This window comes from Anomaloglossus baeobatrachus, assembly GCF_048569485.1.
Source record: "Anomaloglossus baeobatrachus isolate aAnoBae1 chromosome 5 unlocalized genomic scaffold, aAnoBae1.hap1 SUPER_5_unloc_7, whole genome shotgun sequence".
Lineage (NCBI taxonomy): Eukaryota > Metazoa > Chordata > Amphibia > Anura > Aromobatidae > Anomaloglossus > Anomaloglossus baeobatrachus.
This window is the reverse complement of record NW_027441811.1, coordinates 644,583-662,887: the sequence shown is the minus strand read 5'-3', so window position 1 is coordinate 662,887 and position 18,305 is coordinate 644,583. Positions and strand designations below refer to the sequence as shown.

The window sequence follows — 18,305 nt, the reverse complement described above, 5'->3', positions numbered from 1 at the left end:
AATATTAAAGGGATCTCAATTTTATATAGTTTTTAAACTCCTCGTTGGAAGATGTGAAGTTGTCATACATGATAAAATGGGACCAAGTGCTATCTTTTACATTCTTCCCTCAACAATGGTGGGCCGCCTCGGAATAGACTTATAGGACCTCAGCTTGTATTAATCACCTAGAACAATTAAAGAAATTCATACAAGGTGGTATCTGTTTCCAGGCAAATTGGCTCACATGATCCCTGATTATTCCCCTTCCTGTTGGCAAGGCTGTCTTCAGAAAGGCACGCTGAGGCATGTATGGTGGTCCTGTCCTAAAGTTATGGTATTTTGGGAGCAGGTGATTTATCTAAATGGATCCTCTACTGGCAATCCTGAATATAGGACTTGATAACTTCCCTGAAAATGTGAAAACGGTTATTGCTGATATACTTACCTGGGCCAGACGATGTCAGGCTATAGAGTGGAAACTCCCTTCAGTTCCCTCGGTTGAGGAGCTTGTCAGGAAAATTAATACTCATTTATTATGAATTTGCACTTGTCCATAATATAGAGAGGAGAAAGCAAATTCAGAGAAATTGGGGCATTTGGCTATTTTCTTCATATGCTATTTGTCCTATGAGGTTTTGATCTATATGTATTTGTATTATTGATTCCTATGTATAGAATTGACCAGATTGATGTTCTTTCCCTGCCCCTTTTTTTTTCCTCTTTTTCTTTTATTTTGTTTAGTGGTGGTTAATATTATTGTAGTGTTACACCGATTGTGATATGTATTGATTTCTATTATATGAACAATTGAAATTAAATATATTCTGGGGAAAAAAAAATCACATGGGAAGAACCTGTACATTTGAAAAATTGAACAAGAAAACACAAGAGACAGTGAAAGTAAAGACAAGTATGAACATTTTACATTGTTATATATTTACCGTGTTTTTCCAAAAATAAGACCTCCCCTAAAAATAAGCCCTAGCAGGGATTTTCAGCATTTTCGGAGCAAGGCTTAAATATAAGCCCTCCCCCGAAAATAAGCCCTAGTTGCAGTTCAATAATTAAGTGTCTGTGCAGCTATAAAAGTTACAGATACTGCAGGACACTTCATTATAAACAGCGGGCACCCCACAATCACTCACCCGGCGCTGAGCAGAGGACCTGCAGTGATCGCACACATCAGCTTTCACACACTCACTTCTGATCTCACACACACACAATCAGATCGCACGCACAAACATCCGATCTCACACACACAATCAGATCGCACATACAAACATCAGATCACACACATAGTCACCACATCCAGCGACACCGATTTTTTCTGGCTGGCAGAATCATGGGATGCAGTGCAGTGGAGCGCAAGAATGCTTGCTTACAGGACCTGCGGGCCGGACACGTGACATCCTCCCATCATTCCCTGCTGCCAGAAGTATTCTGTAACTCTGGATGAAGTGAGTGTGTGTTTCAGTCAGTATGTGTGTGTCAGCGTCAGTCAGTATGTGTGCGCGTCAGTCAGTGTGTGTGTCAGTGTCAGCGTCAGTCAGCCAACCAGAAGCAGGGGAGGACGGCGTGCAGCACCCACCGGAGATCACAGGGAGGACCTGGAAGCCACGCAGACGTCCGGATCTGGTAAGTATGAGCCTCCTGGGAAGTGGGGGAGTCTGCTTTTTTTGGGGGGGGGGACTTACACCCAACCATGTTTCTCCAAAAATAAGACTTCCTCCAAAAATAAGCCCTAGTGCTTTTTTGGGGGACATAAAAAGTATAATACACTGTCTACTTTATGGAAAAACACGGTACTGTATATATTCACTATAAGGACAGGTGTATTACAACCCTCCCCCCAAAATACCCAGCCTTCCTCCTCCCTCTTCTTCCTAACTCCCAATCTCAGCGATCTGCCATTCATTAGTTACTTTCAGCGCACAAACTCCATGTCTGAACAATGTCTGTAACTTCTCTATACTACAATAATAAACATGTTCATATTACAAATTACTATTTCCATCTACGATCCATTCCTTCTTTGTGGGAACATCTGATGTGATCGAGTTTCTAAAATCATCACAGAGATGTCATGTACAGAAATATTAGGGCTACAGCAACATCACATATGTTATACAGAAGAATAGCGCTGTCTCCATAGTTCTTTATACAGTGACTTATAGATCAGACAAGCTCCTCATATTTAGGCAGTTTCTATGTTACTCAGACACTTTTTATATGAATAAGATCAGTGAGTCTCATTATATCGAGTAGAGAAGCTCCAGGGACAAAGACCCCGTCTCATACTGACACGCTGGAAGCCTGAAGTCTCCACCCCCGGGGCACAGATTCTCTCATTTTCATCTTACCGCAGTTTTCCCATGTGTGTCCAGTGTCAGTTCTTCTATATTCCCTTATATAAAACCTTGGTGTCTCCAACCAAACCTGCTGATTAGGATTTTACAATTGTAATTACTTTACTCCAAAAAAATATTTATAATCCGCAGCCTGTGTATAAGATCAGCAGTAGGGATGGGCGATCCTAAACCGTAAAGATCGGGGATCGTACCGATCACATAGTGATCGCGTACACGAGCCCGATCACAAGCTTTCTGGGACGTTCGTGTTACAGATCGGGACCAGGGACTAAAAAAAAGCACATTATTGAAAAACATTATGATCATACTTACAGGTCCCGCGACGTGTCCATCAGACTCTGTCTCCCGGTGCTTCTGTTTCCGAGTCGATCATCACTGTGCCCTCTCAGTAACCAGAATGACTAAAGGACCTTCCGTGACGTCATACCCATATGACCAGTCACGTGTGAATGTTGTATTACCACATTGGCTACAGACTGGTCACATGACTATGCCGTCATCAAAGGTTGGTAACTGACCTTTGATTGTCACTGTGCGAGTTGTGCGCCGTGATGCGACGCAACATCTCCCCACAGGAGTGGGTCAGCTGCATCTATTTCCATGCAGCTGAGGCGCTCCTGTCCTGAGAGTGTCAGGCCGTAAGGGGTGATGCAATGCGACACGTAAGTGTAATCATACCCTCACTGTCAGCCTGCTTCTTGCTCTGTACAGAGCGATGTAGCACAGCTGATATGGCTCTCTGCTTCTCACTCTGTATAGACACTGTCTGTGCACAGTACTGAAGCTGACAATGCTGTCCATTTGGATTACATCGGACTAAGGATTGTTTTATAATAAAAATGGAGTCTCTAAATTTTTTTTTTTGTTTTATTTTTAATAAAAAAAATTCTCAGTGTTGTGGGTTTTGTTTGTACTGTTTCCTAGAAACTCATGGTGGCCATGTCTATATTGGCGTGACCCCATGAATTTCGGGCTTAGGTAAAGGTAAACCAGGCAGATGGTAGTGGGGGTGGCAGCCCGTAGCCGTCCGCTTCATCTGCGCTGAAAATCAAAAGTACCGTGGAGCAGTATATACAGCCCTGGCCAAAATGAAGAGACCACTGCAAAATTTTCAGTTTTTCTGATTCTTCTCTTTATAGATACAGTTATGTCCAGAAATATTTGGACAGTGACACAAGTTTTGTTATTTTAGCTGTTTACAAAAACATGTTCAGAAATACAATTATATATATAATATGGGCTGAAAGTGCACACTCCCAGCTGCAATATGAGAGTTTTCACATCCAAATCGGAGAAAGTGTTTAGGAATCATAGCTCTGTAATGCATAGCCTCCTCTTTTTCAAGGGACCAAAAGTAATTGGACAAGGGACTCTAAGGGCTGCAATTAACTCTGAAGGCGTCTCCCTCGTTAACCTGTAGTCAATGAAGTAGTTAAAAGGTCTGGGGTTGATTACAGGTGTGTGGTTTTGCATTTGGAAGCTGTTGCTGTGACCAGACAACATGCGGTCTAAGGAACTCTCAATTGAGGTGAAGCAGAACATGCTGAGGCTGAAAAAAAAGAAAAAATCCATCAGAGAGATAGCAGACATGCTTGGAGTAGCAAAATCAACAGTCGGGTACATTCTGAGAAAAAAGGAATTGACTGGTGAGCTTGGAAACTCAAAAAGGCCTGACAACAGTGGTGGATGATCGCCGCATACTTTCTTTGGTGAAGAAGAACCCGTTCACAACATCAACTGAAGTCCAGAACACTCTCAGTGAAGTAGGTGTATCTGTCTCTAAGTCAACAGTAAAGAGAAGACTCCATGAAAGTAAATACAAAGGGTTCACATCTAGATGCAAACCATTCATCAATTCCAAAAATAGACAGGCCAGAGTTAAATTTGCTGAAAAACACCTCATGAAGCCAGCTCAGTTCTGGAAAAGTATTCTATGGACAGATGAGACCAAGATCAACCTGTACCAGAATGATGGGAAGAAAAAAGTTTGGAGAAGAAAGGGAACGGCACATGATCCAAGGCACACCACATCCTCTGTAAAACATGGTGGAGGCAACGTGATGGCATGGGCATGCATGGCTTTCAATGGCACTGGGTCACTTGTGTTTATTGATGACATAACAGCAGACAAGAGTAGCCGGATGAATTCTGAAGTGTACCGGGATATACTTTCAGCCCAGATTCAGCCAAATGCCGCAAAGTTGATCGGACGGCGCTTCATAGTACAGATGGACAATGACCCCAAGCATACAGCCAAAGCTACCCAGGAGCTCATGAGTGCAAAAAAGTGGAACATTCTGCAATGGCCAAGTCAATCACCAGATCTTAACCCAATTGACCATGCATTTCACTTACTCAAATCCAGACTTAAGACGGAAAGACCCACAAACAAGCAAGACCTGAAGGCTGCGGCTGTAAAGGCCTGGCAAAGCATTAAGAAGGAGGAAACCCAGCGTTTGGTGATGTCCATGGGTTCCAGACTTAAGGCAGTGATTGCCTCCAAAGGATTCGCAACAAAATATTGAAAATAAAACATTTTTTTTTGGGTTTGGTTTATTTGTCCAATTACTTTTGACCTCCTAAAATGTGGAGTGTTTGTAAAGAAATGTGTACAATTCCTACAATTTCTATCAGATATTTTTGTTCAAACCTTCAAATTAAACGTTACAATCTGCACTTGAATTCTATTGTAGAGGTTTCATTTCAAATCCAATGTGGTGGCATGCAGAGCCCAACTCGCGAAAATTGTGTCACTGTCCAAATATTTCTGGACCTAACTGTATATATGAGTAGAATGTAAATTGTTGTTTTATTCTATAAACTAGTATTTTCAGAAAATACAAAATTTATTGCTTGGAAATTCGGAGACATGTTGTCAGTGGTTTATAGAATAAAAAAACAATTTACATTTTACTGAAAAAATATAAAGAAAAAAATCAGAAAAACAGAGAATTTTGCAGTGTTCTCTCTCACGCCAGTGCTGTGTGTGTATAAATATATGTACACAATATATAGTTGTATAAAAAATAATTAAATTAAAAAAAAATGACGTAGTGCTTTGCGGTATTTTTGATTCTCAGCGCACATAAATGGCTATGGGCTGCCACCCCAATTTGCATGGCTTTACTTTGGATGGTAATCAAAATACAGGGAAGCCCATTTTTCTTTTTTATTTAGTTATTTAACAAAAATAATTAAAAAAATGTGTGGGCTCCCGCTGCATTTTCTATTGCTGGCTAAGGGTAATTCAAGCAGCTACTGGCTGCTAACCCCCACTGCTTGGTGTTACCTTCACTGGCAATGGATAATCAAGGGAAGGCCTTTTTAATTTTTTTTTGCCAAAAAACTAAAAAAAAAATGACGTGGGCTTTGCCATATTTTTGCATGCCAGCCAGGTACAGCAGGCAGGTATGTGCTGCCCCTAGCTGCCTATTTGTACCCAGCTGGGAACCAAAAATATAGGAAAGCCTTTTTTAAATTATTTCAGAAATTTCATGAAATTAAAAAAAAAATAAAAAAAAACCAACGTGGACTTTGCCCAATTTTTGTGTTCAGCTAGGTACAACTAGGCAGCTGGGGATTGGAATCTGTAGCGCAGGGTGGCCCAAGCTTTCTGAGCCCCCCTTGATGCGAATTGTAGTCCGCAGCTGCCCCAGGCGCTTCATAGAAGTGGCCCTGATGCCGGATGGCACACTGGGTAATAAAGGGTTAATATCAGATTTGTTTTACCAGCTGGTATTAAGCACGAGATTCTTAATGTCAGGCCAAGTTTGACCCAGCCATTAAGAATCTCCAATACAGGGTTAAAAAAAAGACACCACACAGAGAAAAAATACTTTATTAGAAATAAATACACAGACACACTCAGGGACTCCATGTTTATTACTCCCTCTCACCCCTCCATGATCCTGGTCTTCTATCTTCTTCAACCGATCTAGCTCTGCTGTGTAATCAAGCAGAGGCTGAGGGGTTGGTGTTGTGAATGTTAGTTATGTCTTGGCTGCTGGGAGGCTCCCTCTGGTGGCCAGGAAGGGTTTGGACAGAGACCAGGTGTGTTGTGCAGTGGGTGTTTCCTTTCCTAACTCTCTGCTTATTTAAGTCCTGGTCTGATTGCAGGCTGTTGCCGGATGTCAGTTGTTCTTTGTATCTCTAGCCTGCTTAATCCTGCTCTACATCACATCCACTCCAGATAAGTTCTTGCTCTTTATTTATTGCCTGGTTCTTTTGCTTATCTGGGTTTGTCATTTTTTGTGGTTGGTTTCAGTTTATTTCCTTCCAGGGATTTTCCCCCTCAGTGGATTGTTGAGGAACTCCCTGCAGTTCTGTGTGGAGTATAGCTCCTTTGGGTCCATGTGTTTATGGCTTGTTGAATTTGTTATAATTCTTGTTTTCTGTTCATTGGTAGGACAAGGGCACCTGGTATAGGACGGAGTTCAGATCGAGCGATCTGAGGGCCTTTTTGTACTATCAGGAAGTTGTTTTTTTGCAGGGTTTTTCTCTGGCTACCATCAGTCCCTTTCCTGTCCTTTCCTATTTTAGTCAGCGGGGGCCTCACGTTTTTCTAATCCTGTCATCTACCTGTGTATTGTGTTTTTCCTATATCACCGCAGTCTTTGAATGTGGGGGGCTTGCTATTCTTGTCTATTTTCTGAGGCAGAGAGTTATTCATCTTTCCTACCTTTAGGATAGTTAGTTCTCCGGCTGGGTTCGCGGTGCACAGGATGTTAGTTCACCCCTCGGCTACTTCTAGTTGTGTTGGTTAGTAAGGGGATGGCGGCCAGATTAGTTGCCAATGCTCTTGTCACCTTTTTGCCAATGATTTGTGGTGATCTTCCATGGTTCCGGATCATAACAGGTTGGTAAGCGGTGACGTCACCGCTGCCACCGTTGCCATCGTAACCCACCCGAGTGGGTTACTATAGCAACAGTGATCTCTGATCACCTGATTCCCGGCGGCGCTATTCACCGGCTGTGGAATTACAGGGTGTGGCAGGCAATCCCTGCATTTGGGCTGACTCTGTAAAGAGCGCCAATATGCAAGGAAGGGGAGCCGAGCATGTGCTCGAGCATCCCTCCGGTACTCGGCGCTCGCTAAGTCTACCGAGTACTGAGATGCTTGGGCGAGTACCGAGGACTGGTAAGCATGCGAGCCCATCCCTATCCACTGTCTCAACAGGACCTTGAATGACATCATAGCCATGTGACCAGTCTGTAGCCAATGAGATAATACAATATTCACACGTGACTGGTCACATGGCTATGACGTCACTGAAGGTCCTTGAGTAATTCTGGTTACCGGGAGGGCACAGCGATGATCGACTCAGAAGCAGAAGCGGTGGGAGTCAGAGTCTGCAGGACGTGTCGTGGGACCTGTAAGTATACAATGTTTATTATTAACTATATTCTTTATTTTACACCCCCAACCCACCCCATTCCATAACTGTAAAGTCCAAGATCGGTGATCAGACGCAAGATCGTGTTATCTCAATCCCGATCTTGATCTTTACAAAATGATCATGTGAGTCTCCCAGATCCCGACCATCGGGGGATCGCCCATCCCTATTCAGCAGCTTCTGCTAAGCACTTCCGACCTTTGACCTCTGTACGTATGCCGACCTTGTGGAGAAACAGAGGGGTCATATATCACCTATTGATGATTTATAGTTGTGACTGTCTACAATGTCCACTAGGGATATACTGTAGATCTGACCATTTCAAGGATCCTTGTCCATTGATGGTCAGTGTCACAAACCACCGGGGGGGTCACTCAGAAATCCCCCGCGCTGGCTACCAGTACGTCACAATCGGGGGGTAACAAGTGGGGGTCACCCCTACTTTATACCTCCCGACCGACAGACAGAGCACGTGACGCGCCCTCTAGCGCCCCTCTTATAGTCAGGCCAATTATGGAATTGCCCGACAATAAGCAAGGAGGCCGCTATACTACTTATGCCGATTATTGAAGGGTCCCCGGTGAGAGTAGGGTATATATTCCCCCGACCTCCGCGGGTGGAATATATAATATCTTCCCGGATCTCACTGGCCTCCCCACAATAATCCTTGGCACAACTCGCTGCCACCAACCGATTTACGGTAACTATTAGCCGAACACACAGACGTGGGATTCAAGATCGAGATAACAGAACAGCCCAAGATTAATTATATAATTTAATCGCCTAAAGCACACTAGAAACTACAATATATACAATAGGGAATCTACAGAATATACATATGTCAGAGTACAGTTACAGATAAAGCATGGGTTACAAACAGGTATACAATTACATCAGTTACCTTGTGTGTCTGGCCACAGGGGGGCGCTGTAGACCAGGTTTCTAGGATTCTTCCTCACAGGTCTTTCCCAACCAGGCCCCCGAGCAGAAGAACACTGGAAAATGGCCGAAGTAGGGTTATCAACCTGGGCAGATCCAGGTCCCCTCCTACCTTAGTGACCTCACAGGGAAGCACTGCCACTCCCCCTGCATGGATCAGAATTATCCAGCAAAGGGGATATTGGCCATAACTTTGCCTGGGAGCGTCGTAGGCGGACGCCAATGCTCTCATTGTGACAGTTATGAATTTAGCTACAGAACGAGGGGACTCATGACCTGTCTGCCAGTTCCCCATTGGCTGATATCACGCCTGGGGCATTTCCCAAGCTCCCCCTTCCATAAAAAAGGTGTGCCAGCATCGTCCGCCTGCGCAAACACCATTTTTATGGTTGCCATATTTATCGGAGATATGGCTTGCGAGATATGAACCATTTTTTACTGGAGTCGTTCTGTCTGGCTACTTCCAAGCCTTGCTAATGAGATACAACTCTTGTTACAGGGTGACGGCAGGGAGTCATCCTGGGTCCATTGTCCTCACATCATCTCATCTCCATATCAGAGGAGATGGCTGTTGGAGGTGTAAGTGGGATGTGACACCTTCACAGATGCTGGACATTTGAGCACAAGAAGGGAGGGGGGCACTGCCAGGGAGTGATGAGAGCAATTATGACTTCTAGTCATAATTCCTCTTCATATCCCAGGATTTACCTCACACCTCCCCCCTTTTGAGGGCGCTAGGGGGCAGCACACTCCGGTGTTCCCCCGTGCGCCCGTCCGCGACCTCTCCTTGTCGGGACAGCCCGTCTGCGTTACCGTGGTCACGGCCCCTTTTGTGGCGAATGGTGAAGTCGTATTGCTGGAGCGCAAGGCTCCATCGCAACAATCGCCCATTCGTCCCAGAGACGGTGTGCAACCAGCTGAGGGGATTGTGGTCCGTCTCCACGATGAAGTGGCGCCCGTATAGATAGGGTTGCAGACGCTGCAGGGCCCACACTATGGCCAGGCACTCCTTCTCCATTGTAGAATAGGCCACTTCCCTTGGTAACAGCTTCCTGCTCAGGTACAAGACTGGGTGCTCTCGGCTCGCAGAGTCCACCTGGCTGAGCACCGCACCGAGGCCGAAGTCACTGGCGTCGGTCTGTACTACAAACGGCCGCGTGAAGTCGGCTGCCTGTAGCACGGGCGGGCTGGACAGGGCGTCCTTTAGGGCCCGGAAGGCTGTCTCGCAGTCCACTGTCCAATCGACTGCAGAGGGCAGCTTCTTCTTGGTGAGGTCCGTCAAGGGCTTTGCCAGGCTACTATAGCATGGAACAAACCTCCTATAGTACCCAGCGGTCCCCAAGAAGGACATCACCTGCTTCTTGGTCCTGGGGGTGGGCCAGGATGCGATGGCCTCCACTTTCTCAGGCTCGGGCTTCAGTGTTCCCCCGCCTACCCGGTGACCGAGGTACTGGACCTCGCTCATGGCCAGCTGACACTTGCCCGGCTTGATGGTCAAACCTGCCCGGTGGACCCGCCTGAGCACCTGTGCTAGATGCTCTAGGTGATCTTCCCAGGTGGGACTGAAGACGGCAATGTCATCCAGGTACGCGGCCGCGTACCCTTCAAGTCCCTTGAGCAGGGTGTTGACCATCCGCTGGAAAGTGGCAGGGGCATTCCTCATCCCGAATGGCATCACCGTGGACTCGTACAGTCCAAATGGGGTAATAAAGGCAGAGCGTTCCCTGGCCTTGCGAGTCAGGGGGATCTGCCAATATCCCCGGCTCAGATCCATGATGGTCAGGTACTGAGCCCCGGCCAACTGATCGAGCAGGTCATCGATGCGTGGCATTGGGTACGCATCGGCGACCGTGACCGCATTGAGCCCCCTGTAGTCCACGCAGAACCGAGTGGTTCGGTCCTTCTTAGGGACGAGGACTACAGGCGAGGCCCAAGCGCTGTTGGATGCCTGGATCACCCCCAGGTTCAGCATCTCGTCAATCTCCTGGCGCATGTGTTGCTGCACCTCCAGGGAGACCCGATATGCTGAACGCCGGATCGGGGGATGATCCCCAGTGTCCACGTGATGGACAGCCAAGTCAGTCCTTCCGGGCTGGTTGGTAAACAACCCCCGGAAGGGGTGTAGGGTGGCCCACAGCTGGGACCGTTGGTCCTCCAAGAGCTGGTGGCCAACCTCCACATCCTCAATGGATCCGCCTGCCCTAACCTGGGCTAGCATATCCAAGAGGGTTTCCGCTTCTCCCTCCTCGGGCAGGTTGCACACAGGGAGTGCACATGCCTCCCGCTCATGATGTGCCTTCATCATGTTCACATGGAAGGGCTTCCGCCTTCCACGGGCAGGGTCCAGGGTGACCAGGTACGTCACAGGGTTGAGCTGCTGGTACACGAGGTATGGGCCTTCCCAGGCTGCCTGAAGCTTGTCCTGTTGTACGGGGACCAGTACCCACACCTCTTGACCCACTTGGTAGGTCCTCTCACAAGCGTTCTGGTCGTACCAACGCTTCTGATCGGCCTGGGCTTGAGCCATATTGTCGTGTACCAGTTGCGTCAAGGCCTGCATTTTGTCCCGGAAGCGCATGACATACTCGATAACCGACACTCCAGGGGTGGCCAAATCCCCTTCCCAAGCCTCTTTCACCAGAGCCAGGGGGCCCCGCACACGTCGCCCGTACAGGAGCTCAAACGGTGAGAATCCTGTTGAGGCCTGTGGAACCTCCCGGTAAGCAAATAACAGGTGTGGGAGATACCGCTCCCAGTCACGCCCATGGGAGTCGACCAACATCTTAAGCATCTGCTTTAAGGTGCCATTGAACCGCTCGCACAGGCCATTAGTCTGTGGATGGTACGGGCTGGCCACCAGATGTCGCACCTGGACTTGCTTACAGAGGGCCTCCATCAGCTGGGACATGAATTGGGTCCCCCGGTCAGTGAGCATTTCCTGGGGAAAACCCACTCGGGAGAAAATCTCCAGCAATGCGGTGGCCACCTTGTCAGCCCGAATGGACGACAAGGCCACTGCTTCTGGGTACCGGGTGGCATAGTCCACTACCGTCAGTATGAAGCGTTTCCCGGAGCTGCTGGGGATGGCCAGCGGGCCGACCAGATCCACAGCCACCCTCCTGAAAGGCTCATCGATGATTGGCAGAGATACCAGTGGGGCTTTGGGGCGTGGCCCCGCCTTCCCCACTCTCTGACAGGTTTCACACGAACGGCAGTAGGCAGCCACATCGGCCCCCATTTTTGGCCAGTAGAAATGCTGGTTTAACCTGGCCTTGGTCTTAGCGATCCCTAGGTGTCCGGCCATCGGAATCTCATGTGCGATCCGCAACAACTCCGTCCGGAACGGATAGGGTACCACCAACTGTCGGTCCCTGGGCCACGCCTCCGGTGAACCCTGCTGGACCGTGGCCCGGTACAGCCGTCCTTGGTCCCAGACCACTCGCTCCGGGTCCGAGTCCGAGGGAGGCTCTGCCGCCTGCTCCTTTAGAGCTTTCAGGCTGTCGTCAGCTTCTAACGCTGCCTGAAACCCCTGACCAGATGTGGCCAGAATCGACGAGACTGTCACATCTTCGGTCAGTACCCCGGGACCTGTGTCCTGGCCTCCACCTGACTCGGCTGCCACTTGGTCAGAAGGGGAAGAGCTATCGGACCTCCGGGAGGCCCCTTGGCTTCCAGCACTCCCACTGCGGGTGACAGCGGCCACAGCCGCTGCGACCGTGGGTCGTGCCTGCTCCTCCTCCGTTCCTGACCAAGTCGCCGGTTCAGGCAGACCTACCTGGCTTCCTGACACCCCGGTTGTGGGGGAACCATGCACCGAGATCTTACCTGGGAGCACTTCCGCTCCTGGACCGGCCCCAATCTCACCTGCCTGTTCCCCTCCTGCAGCAACAGAACCCCGCTGTGAAATCTCTGGGGACCCCACATTTGCTGTGGTAGCCCCCACCCCACACACTGGTCCTCCCCCTGCAGCACCCTGCTCTCTGCTTATCCCTGCAGAGGGCAACAGATCCCAGCTCACAGGCTGATTACTTGTAGAGGCATTGTCACACCTTTCTCTGACCCCCTCCCCTGTCACAGCTGCAGCTGTGTGTGTGTCTGTGCAAGCAGAAATAGAGTTCACTCCCTCCTCCCTTACATCATTCATAGATAACACATTAACATTGTCCGGAGGCACGTCAGCACTGGCTGAAGGTTCAGCCTTTGGGGCGGGGCCAAACTGGGAGGTTATTTGCCCCAAATCTGTCCCAAGTAGCACGTTTGCAGGGATCCGATCAGTTACCCCCACCTCTCTCACCCCTCGCCCCGCGCCCCAGTCCACATAAATGTCAGCAACAGGCAGCGCCGGGTCAATGCCTCCAATCCCGGAGACAGCGAGGGTTTTTCCAGGGATCAAGTCTTGGGGGGACACCATCTCAGGCCGCACCAGAGTCACCTCCGAGGCGCTGTCTCGCAGTCCTATGGTCACAGACCGGCCGACGGTGACAGGTTGGAAGCTGTCCAGGGACCTACCACCACCCCCACCCACACAATACACCTTGGGCGGCCCTTGGGACGGGGACGGAGCCGGGGCCTTGGGACGCTGAGGGCACATGGCCTTGAAGTGTCCAGGTAGGTTGCACTGGTGGCACCGTCTTGGCTCTGCCACGGGCCTGGAGAGGGGAGTTGAGGGGGACACCCCCTGCAGTCTAGGGGCAGGTGGGGCAGTCGCAGAGTTCATCTTACCCCCTCTCCAGGTGCTGCTGGTGGCTGCTCTCCTGGCTTCAGGAGCCCGATTGTTGGTGTAGTCATCGGCCAGGGCAGCTGTAGCCGTGGACCCCTTTGGCTTCTGGTCTCGGATGAACTGGCGGAGATCCTCAGGGCAGTTCCACAAGAGTTGCTCCGTGATGAACAAGTCCAGGATCTCCGGTCCGGTGGAAAGCTGCAGGCCTTGGGTCCAGTGGTCGGCAGCTCGGGCAAGTGCCCGCCGGTGGTCAGCCCAGGAGTCCTTTGGTCCCTTCTGTAGCGTCCGGAACTTCTTGCGGTAGGACTCCGGGGTGAGGTTGTACTGTTGGATCAGGGCCCGCTTGATGGTGTCGTAGCCCTGATCCGCCTCAGCAGGCAAGTCCCCAAGGATATCCAGGGCCTTACCCCTTAAACGGGGGGTCAGGTATTTGGCCCACTGGTCCTTGTTCAGATGATGCTGCAAGCAAGTCCGTTCAAAAGCAGTCAAGAAAGAGTCCAAGTCTCCATCCTTCTCCAGCACTGGGAAGTCCTCAACACGGACCTTTGGAAGTTTGGTGTCTGGAAGGTCACGGGTGGCTGATGAGGGCCGGAGCTGAGCTAGCTGCAGCTGGTAGTTACGCTCTGCCTGGCGCTCTTCACGCGCTGCTTGCCGCTCACGCTCGGCCATGAGTTCCTTGTAGCCCTCCCGGTCTCCAGCCTGGCGTAGGGCCATAGCCATTTGAAGAAGGCTATCCGAGCCTCCCAGGCTCGGTGGAATGGCACGTGGTGATCTGCGGCCCGCTGCGGAGCCTGGTGATTCACTGTCCATTGCAGAGCGGAGGGCTGGCATCTGGCTCGTTGAGGACCCTTGGGCGAGCTGCTCCTCATCTTGTCCAGCAGTGCCCGGTTGTGCAATGTCCTCTGCAGAGCTGTTTTCTGGCGTCGAGCTCCTGGAGGACTCGTGGGCAACCTCCTCATTGCTGTCCACAGCACCGTCCTCCCTCTCTTCGGCTCCTGCTTTAGCATTGGCCAGTTGCATAGCTCTGCTCCTGGTGCCATCAGCCATTCTTGCAGACTTTTGGTCACTGACACAGAACTGACACCTGATGCCTCCACACACCTTACAGTATCTGCACTCTGACACTCTAGTGTTGAGCTGGTCTGAAGACCCCAGCAGCCACAGCTGCTGCAGGCAGTCTTTAGTGTCTGGGAGTATGGGTCTCACACTCACACACACTATTATCTCGATCCCACCGCTTGCCACCAATATGTCACAAACCACCGGGGGGGTCACTCAGAAATCCCCCGCGCTGGCTACCAGTACGTCACAATCGGGGGGTAACAAGTGGGGGTCACCCCTACTTTATACCTCCCGACCGACAGACAGAGCACGTGACGCGCCCTCTAGCGCCCCTCTTATAGTCAGGCCAATTATGGAATTGCCCGACAATAAGCAAGGAGGCCGCTATACTACTTATGCCGATTATTGAAGGGTCCCCGGTGAGAGTAGGGTATATATTCCCCCGACCTCCGCGGGCGGAATATATAATATCTTCCCGGATCTCACTGGCCTCCCCACAATAATCCTTGGCACAACTCGCTGCCACCAACCGATTTACGGTAACTATTAGCCGAACACACAGACGTGGGATTCAAGATCGAGATAACAGAACAGCCCAAGATTAATTATATAATTTAATCGCCTAAAGCACACTAGAAACTACAATATATACAATAGGGAATCTACAGAATATACATATGTCAGAGTACAGTTACAGATAAAGCATGGGTTACAAACAGGTATACAATTACATCAGTTACCTTGTGTGTCTGGCCACAGGGGGGCGCTGTAGACCAGGTTTCTAGGATTCTTCCTCACAGGTCTTTCCCAACCAGGCCCCCGAGCAGAAGAACACTGGAAAATGGCCGAAGTAGGGTTATCAACCTGGGCAGATCCAGGTCCCCTCCTACCTTAGTGACCTCACAGGGAAGCACTGCCACTCCCCCTGCATGGATCAGAATTATCCAGCAAAGGGGATATTGGCCATAACTTTGCCTGGGAGCGTCGTAGGCGGACGCCAATGCTCTCATTGTGACAGTTATGAATTTAGCTACAGAACGAGGGGACTCATGACCTGTCTGCCAGTTCCCCATTGGCTGATATCACGCCTGGGGCATTTCCCAAGCTCCCCCTTCCATAAAAAAGGTGTGCCAGCATCGTCCGCCTGCGCAAACACCATTTTTATGGTTGCCATATTTATCGGAGATATGGCTTGCGAGATATGAACCATTTTTTACTGGAGTCGTTCTGTCTGGCTACTTCCAAGCCTTGCTAATGAGATACAACTCTTGTTACAGGGTGACGGCAGGGAGTCATCCTGGGTCCATTGTCCTCACATCATCTCATCTCCATATCAGAGGAGATGGCTGTTGGAGGTGTAAGTGGGATGTGACACCTTCACAGATGCTGGACATTTGAGCACAAGAAGGGAGGGGGGCACTGCCAGGGAGTGATGAGAGCAATTATGACTTCTAGTCATAATTCCTCTTCATATCCCAGGATTTACCTCACAGTCAGTAATGGCCCAATGTCCCTTTCCCATTTACACATAACAAGAGGATAATTTTCCACATATTTGGTTAGCAGCACTTTATAAAGTGCAGAAATCTCACCAGACGTTCTCTGTGAATTAGATATTGTGCTCAGCATCATGTATGACCGCAGTCCAAGTTTTTTAATTCTATTTTGTGTATTAAAAGCTTGAACTGGGGGCATGGCCTATCACGGGATGTGAGGAGGATGTGGATTGCGCAGCTGCTGCCAAGAATCTAGCTAATCCCTGGTAAAATACCAGCAAACCAACTTGAAAAAGTGTCTGGCAGACGCTGGATGGTCACCTCCTTTGACTGACCGACTTACCTCCACAACAATGACCAGGAAAGGTCCGAAAGGACCATCAGGAGAAGCCGAACAGCGGATCCAAGATGGTGCCGTAGACAGTGAGCTGCAGAGGCGAGCTGGTGTGGCCAACGCTGAGGATATCCGGAGGCAAGCTGGAGCGCTTTGCCCACTCAGAGAGCTGTGGGGATCTTCGGGTGGAAGGAGGTGAGCTCTCTGCTGTCCCGGTGCAAGGTGGAGGTGTAGCGCCCCTGAAGTTCTGGTCTCTACAGGGTACTGCAACTGAGTTAAGGGGCAGTATCTATATGGGGTAAGTGACAGGTGGATTGCCGATGCTAACACCAGACACACATTTCACATGCAGTTAGGTGCCTTGCCCACAAGGGGGAGTGAACTGGGATGGGTAGGGAGAGTCAGCCATCCAGTAGCATAGGACTTCCTAGTCAGCAGGACAACCACTAGAAGGCGGGTGCCACATAAGATAAGTTTGTAGTTCAAGTGGAGAGGAGTGTGGGCTGGAGCTAGGTGTAGCTCCAGCAGAGGAAGTTCAAGTTGAACGGTGCCAGGGTCGGAGCCCTGGTACCTTAGCTAGGTGGCAGACGGTGGTCTCCATCAGGAGGAGACGGGAAGACGGCTCGTCAGATCTGAGGAGGACCGGAGAAGGGTTGGAGCCCACTGGTACCGACACCGGAGACCCGACCGGAAACCGCACACAGAGAGGGCTCTCGGACCCTGAAGCCAGGACCGAAACCAGCGGCCTAGCTAATTAACCGATTGAGGGCAGGATTACAGGTCCTGTCCCAACCAAAGTCCCAAAAGCAGACAACCACCCACAGAGAGGGATAGGGCAATCGCCAGGGCCCATAGATCCCACGGGTCAGCGTCAGCGGGCACAGCTCCTTAGGCACACAGAAAGCCAGGAGAGGACTCCTGAGTTCAAAACCAGGCAGCCCACAATACACAAAAACAATGCAGAAGAAAGGACAGCGACCACCAGCCCAGGTGAGGGACCAGAGTACAACCGGCTGCAGCGGCTGGCCACCAGCACCTTGGTTTACCAAAAGACTTGTGTGATTCATTCAATTGTGAGTAACCAACTTTCCCCTGGTCTATCTGGGCGTGCAAGCCCCTGCCATCGCCATCCCCTGCACAGAGACACCAGGCCCCGGGGCAACCATCCCTACCCACGGAGGGGTTATCATCCGGCTTCCATTACATCTCCCCCGGGTATCCCACGGCAGCAGCGGTGGTGTCCCACTTCACCACACTCCGTGGGTGGCGTCACAGACATTCAACAATCAATCGGAGTGTCTGCGCGACCCCCGGGTCCGGGAACCCCTCAAGCCGTACCGTAGGCCCCGGATCCGAGCAGCGCTGGCTGCTGGAACGGGGCGGCACACTAGTGCTATGCAATTACTAGAGCCTTAAAGTGCTGTGCATATAATTCATCACAATATTTAGTCATATGTAAACATTCCACTCCATATGATATATACAACCTATAAATAAGGAAAAGACAGACTAAACCAATTATTCACTTCCGAAAATGTATAGATAATCACAGTGAGTGGTCATATGTGAACATTGCACTCATAGCAGCAAAGCTGAAAAGATGTCATATCACACCGCAGTGTGTACATAGCAGTGACATGACTCGTCAGCGGCGTCACGTATGAACTTTATTCAACAATCCCCTGTAAATATTCCCCTTTTCAAAAAGCACCCAGGGCACAGAACCGGGCAATGGCAATGGCCACTAAAGTGACATTCCCCAGTTATACACTGCCCGGGACCGAGTACCTCATGACCCTTGGCAACAGAGACACTACAGAAGGAGATGAGGGAAGGAGTGAGTAGACGGCTGGACGTTAAGTCTGCACAGGGGAAGCAGCTCCCAGTTCGCCTGTTGCTTGGCAGGGGAATAAACGTCAAGGCCACTTATCCCTGGGGACTCAACTCTCAAAGAAATTTTAATGGCAAGTCCACCATCGCTGAAGCGACACAGCAGCTAGGGAGGCTCAG

At 49.9% G+C, this 18,305-nt stretch overlaps 1 pseudogene; it reads right to left on the bottom strand.

Annotated features, from left to right (window-relative positions):
• LOC142259311 (uncharacterized) overlaps positions 1-18,305 on the bottom strand; it is a 111,148-nt pseudogene that overhangs the window by 77,039 nt on the left and 15,804 nt on the right.